Source organism: Saccostrea cucullata, unplaced genomic scaffold (genome assembly GCF_032062105.1).
Source record: "Saccostrea cucullata isolate Sc308-1 unplaced genomic scaffold, CSIRO_AGI_Scuc_v1 ctg10931, whole genome shotgun sequence".
Classification (NCBI taxonomy): Eukaryota; Metazoa; Mollusca; class Bivalvia; order Ostreida; family Ostreidae; genus Saccostrea; species Saccostrea cuccullata.
In genome coordinates this window covers 3,039-9,267 of record NW_026923308.1, presented here as the reverse complement: position 1 = coordinate 9,267, position 6,229 = coordinate 3,039, and the positions used below count along the sequence as shown (strand labels likewise).

Below are 6,229 nucleotides of genomic sequence, written 5' to 3'. Positions count from 1 at the left end.
TTACCATGTAAGCATTGATAAGTGAGGTCTTGCCCCTGGTCCTTTTTCTGCATTCACAGATTTTTCAAGACTCGCGAAGGTGATGGACTCCCCAAGTTATCAGGTATAGAGTTAGAGCCTTTTGCCAGTTTTAGCACTCCAAGCGGAAGTTTGATTGTGTACATGCGTTTGACCCCTGGGCATCAACATACATGTGTAATTTGCCTCTTAAAATATTATATTTGCACAACATGCACAATTAATGACATATTCCGGAAGTATGGAATGCATTATTTTCTTCACAGTTTTTTTTTAAATTCAAATTTTGTTTCTTGTATGTAGATATTATAGAAAAAAAATATTTTTTGTATTTTTTATTATCTAATTTTATAATATTTGTTAAATCAGGATATCTAAATCAAAATTGATATTTTATTTTTGAAACCAAAATTAAAATAGTAAAGGATGTAAATATTTGACCCAGTGAAAAATGTAGCAGGTGCCTCCAGGCTAAAAAAAAGTTTTGTCGTGATCGTGATGACGAGTGTAGAACTCTCTATAGAAAAAAAGAATTCCTGAAATATGGAAAGAAAAGACATTCTGGTTTTCATCTTGCTATGTCTAGCATCTGGAATATTTACAATTTATCGGTATCAAGTAAGTTATATCTGTCATTTATGATAAATTTTATATATGTACCTTTAGGTCAGGGTTTATGTGACGCATTCTTTTCAACATGGCAGACCGTGCAGAAATTTACACGACCAGATCTAGATATTTTGTAATGAATTGAATTTTGGAATAGGGTCCTGGTCCAAACTAAAATATAACAATTTTGCATACTTATGACATGCTATTATAATATATTTTATTAATTTTGACGGGTTCTTGAACGTTTTTCTTTCATATTGCACTAATTAATTGTGTCATCGCGCGTGAACAAAGACAAAAGATGGAGGATTGGGGCTAAATAAACAATAGAAAATTTTCAGATTCATCATTTCCTGCATTGGATCAAGATTTTCTATAATATATAAAATATATCTACATTAGTTGTCTAGAAGGAAGATGTTCAATAAGATTTTTTCCCCAAACAAGTTGAGAAAAATATTACTGTTCCAGAATGACCTTATCGTGAATAATGTATTCTACTCCTTTTTAATAAATGACCATGCTAACCGATGAAAATTATTATTAGTAATGTCATGCAATTTTTTTTTAAATTTTCTTAAATAAATTTTAAAGGTAGTTATGATACAGTTTTTATATCATTAGGTAAAAAATTAAATTGAGAGAGAGAGAGAGAGAGAGAGAGAGAGAAAGAGAGAGGTGCATGGGATTATAGTTTATTTCAATTGAGAAAACGAGAGCTGAACCTCTTATCCCTTGAGTTTATACAGTAATGATCGAGTTTGAATTTCTTCTTCTTTTTTTTTTTTTTAAATAAAATAATTTCCTGATGAAAATTATTCCTGGTATATTTTTAGATTAGTCCCAATAGAACTCTATATTTATACAATAGTTTATTTATTCTTCAATACTTTTACTACGTAGCCAATTTAATTTTTTTAAAACAAGAAAATAGTGTAGTTAGTATGTACATGTACATACACCACATCCACACAACCTTCACCCCTGTTGTTTTCATCAACACACAACATAATTAATGGGTGTCGTCTGCTGAATTTCTTGTTTTTGCCTTGAATCAATAAAGTCGGCAAATGTCAGACTTCTTATACTGATGGATTGACATTTGTAGCATATTTGTAGTTCACAAGTAACATTATATGTGCCAGAATAAATCTTTAGAGTTTAGACAATTGAGAAAACAATTAATTGAAGATTGAGTATATAATACTAGTAAAAAGTTTTGGAAACTTGTTTCGACATTTTATTTTTTTTTTTAACACTCAACACGCCCCCCCCCCTCCCCCTCCCCAAAAAAAATAGATAAAAAGTATCTGTGTTTATTTGTATCATATTAACTAGCTAGTGCTATTTTGATTTTGGTGTTTGGAAATGTTTGTTTAGAACAAACATTGCATCAATATCTTTGCTAGATGAAAAAAACAGTTTAGTTGTTTTTATTTTGGGTCCAATATGTTCACCACACCCCGCCCCCTGTATTTAATGCATAAATGTTCACGGTATAGTATCAAAGCAGAGCACGATTTTAATTAATTTTGTGGGGACATCAAACCAACTTTCAGAATCACGCCCATGAACATGCATTTACATAGATACCAATTTGATATATATGACTTAAGTTACAGCACAGGTAATAACTTAGAATGGCAGTATAGAATTCACAATTATTGGGTGAGAGAGGTAATAACCATGATTAATACTCTTATTTATACCACATCTAGAGCAGTTTCAATCTTGGTCAGATTTGACTTTTTAAAGGTCAGTCCTCACCTTATTATGCTTCAGCTAAAGACATTGTAGAAACTTTTTTTTTTACTTTAGTTAAGTATTTTGAACACGCTTTAAAATTGTCACTTTTTATTGAAAAGGATGTCTGATTTGTTAATTTGAATCCATCGAATACCCAGCTCCTTTATCTCTTTTGAAAATATCGCGCAATAATCGGATCACGTCATTCTTTTTCCATCGCTCGCTGCGGAAAAGTGCGAGTTGATACGATTACTCTAAGCAGTTTCTTGATGCAATCGCATCATCTCGGATCTTTCCGTCAGAGGTCGGACCGCTAGCCGGAAAGGCCCGAGAAGTTGCGATTGTTTCTTGATGAGGCAGCGACTCACATATAGTCTCGTTCAACCAGGCGCTCGGCTGTCTCCGTAAATCTCCGACCAGCAGAAATATTAAACAATACAAATGGAAAATCATAAAATATAAATTAAAACTAAAATCTATACAATAATTTTTGTATATGAAAAATTCTACAATCTAAGTGGAAAATTATAGAATACAAATGAAAGTTATATACCAAATGAAAAAGATCGAATATTGCAATGTTTGACATGTCATACGTATTTCTTAAGCTAAAAAAAATACTTATACGAGATTGAGATTAGATACATATTAAATATATTTTTTTTTTACCAATTTTTAACTTGATTAACCTCACGTTTCTATAATTGAATTGAATTTTAATCTGTCTGTTATCTAAATGTGGAGACAGTAAATAAATCGATTATTATCTTTTTAAAATTTTAATATCTGTGAAACGTGACTGACTAGGAAAAGTCCTATTTTTCTTTAAAGTAATAAATAAAAAGAAAGATCTTTTTAATTTTAGTTATCCGAACTTATCAATAAATATGCCATATATATCTTTAAAACATTGCCATTTGAATTCCATTCGTTGATTTACATTAAAAGTACCAAAGAAAGATAATGGTATGTTGCCCATTGAAGCAATTTTTCAAGAATGCAGGTGATCTAAGGAAACAAGATTGTTCAAAGTGATTTGTAAGCAACATATATACATTTATATGTTGTATTTTGAAGGGCCGACACACACAGTAAGATTTGCATTAGATCTATAAGTTTTACACATGTAATCTAAAGAGTAAAATGCTTTCTTTGGCTGTTAGTGCGCTTTTGCTGTCGCAGCTGTTTCGCGGGTTATGTAATTTTTCTGCAATAGCTGCGACGTTAATTTCCGTATTAACAAACAAAGACATATTATTTATATTTTCATCTCTATGGTAAAAAAAAAAACAAACATTAAACATGCTAAATATTGTATTATAGAAGTACAATTTATTGTATGCTTAACTGATGGAACAGCCATGGGTTAAGAAATCTATGCAGATGGCTTTCTTTTACAGTGTCGTTTATGGGCAGATTAACGGCAATGGTCTTCATAAAAAATAAAGAAAATGATATGTAGATTTAAATATATTATTTAAACAATAAAATGTCTTTCTTTGGTTGTTAGTACCGGAATGAATGTTGTGCACAGCTGTTGCAAAAAAATACGCGGGTTATTTAATATTACCTGCAATAGCTGCGACATTGTGTAAACATATAGGTAAAAAACAACCTTGAAAGTGGATACTTTGAGGGATTCAATGTTTTACAAAATGACACTTAGTATACATACATTTCCTTAAAAATGGTCATCTAAACAACAGTAAAGGCTCTCATTATGCAAATTCAAAGCACAAAACATCATTACATACCTGTAATTTGCCGATTTTAAAGTAAAATTGATGCAAATACCCTATATAGAGGATAATTTTTTGCCTACGTCTTGATTATGAGGCCACAGTCCTGAGATGTTCAGTCTAATGCATTTAATTCATGGGAAAGAGTGCGTTTGAAATAAAGATTTACGGAAAAATCGTTTTAAAGTAACCAATTAACTTGCCTCTTTTGTACATCGTAGACTGATTCAATTTCGAAAAAATTATCGCCTTGGTGCCAAAGGAACGAAGGGAGGGAATGGGGGTGGGTAGTATTAAATTGTGAAATTTGTTAAAGATAAAGGGTTTCTCTTTATACTGGTTGTAGAATGCAGCTACAGTTTCATTAATGCATGATTTTAATATTAAGTATTAACTAACATCATTTTTATTCTATTTAGGCATGGAACGAGTCCAACGTTTTGAAAAGAATAGTTTCCTCAATGAATCTCAAATCGGTTATGAATTTTTCACAAAATTATGTGACAGAGAAAGTAAAGCCGATAGAATACACGTCAAATCTCACAGTTGTCACAGCGTATTGGAATCTTGGGACATTTCAAAAAGGTTCAACGGGCAAACTGCATTTCTCGACGAACACCTACTTTTCTTGGGCCACCTCCTTTAAATATCTTGTCAATCCACTGGTGGTGTACACGGACTCCAAAGAATTCAAAGAGTTAATGGAAAAATTAAGAGCTGATCGTATGAATACTACAGCAATATATTTAGTAAATCGTACAGAGATATGGCCTTTTCAACTTGTAGACCAAATAAAAGCTGTCTATAGCCAACCTGGTTATCCGAAACACTATCCCAATACAGTGAATCCAGGATATGCCGCGGCCCAACATGCCAAATATGCCGTAGTTGCCAAAGCAGTGCAAAAACAAATATTCCGTGCTCCTTATTACGTTTGGCTGGATATAGGATATTTTAGAGACATTTCAAATAGAAAAGTGTTTTTTGAATTGAACATTCCACCGGGTTTTGACCCCAAGAAATTAGCTGTAAACCGGGTCAATGACCTTTCAATGAATATAGACCCTTTTAGTATATTTAGACACAATATTGTTTGGGTCGGGGCGGTATGTTTGTCGGAAGTGAAAAACTAATTCTAGACTTTGAAAAATTATACCATAAAGCAGTGTTGTACTTTCTTGACCAAAAATTAATGAATTCTGACCAGCAAGTGTTGTATTCTATGTACAGTAAAAAAGGCAGGGAAGCTTTGAAGCCTAATATAGAACTTCAGTTGTACATTCCAAAAGGATCAGGAAATCCATGGTTTTATTTAGGATATCTATGTCTCAAAGATGTTGTAAGACAAAACTCATGAGAGAGAGAGAGAGAGAGAATTTGTTTTATAAAGTGCTGTATGGACCAAAACCCTTTCAGTATTATTAGGTTTTCTTTGTTGTTCAAAATTATGATATGTATTTTTTATATATGTAGAACCAAACAGAATGCTCAATTCATGAACAAACATAACAATAAATCCTTTGTTATTTATTTTTTACAGAGTATCTTTTGTTGCATGCATTTCTCTGTGGGAGAAAAATAAAATACAAAATTTGATGAAAGATTACTGCATAATTATCTTTCTTGGAATACATACACATCAAATGGCATCTTCGCTAGCCAAGGGTTTCCTATCCGAAATCTAGTAGATTTCGGATCGGAAACCCTTGGATAGCGAAGATGATCAAATGGGTGATAGCTGTATTTTTTTTTCACAAAAATTAATTGCTAGCATGCATGTTGATTACACCACCCTCAATATTTTTATTAAAAAATTGAATTATTTCAAACACGTTTGCCCTAGTATTTAAATAATTTTTGGCATGCATGGGATTGTTCTTTAAATATTTCTTCACACTTCGTATTTAAGGTCAGACGATACGTTCCCCAAATTTCTGTTTTGTATATCTTCATAATGTAAGAAAAATAATAATAATCATTAAAAAAAAAATAGTCACTTTCTGATTTCTAAACCTGTTTCTAGTTGTTTTTGAAAAGTTGAAACACTTAAAATTTGATTTTGGCAAACTTTTTTTCCCCTGAAGGATTATATAATTAAGAAATAACATCATCTG

The 6,229-nt window shown here is 31.7% G+C and overlaps 1 pseudogene; it reads left to right on the top strand.

The window, feature by feature from the left end:
* The first annotated feature begins 493 nt into the window (after positions 1–493).
* On the top strand, positions 494–5,645 carry LOC134263708 (uncharacterized; annotated as a pseudogene).
* Positions 5,646–6,229: the final 584 nt, after the last annotated feature.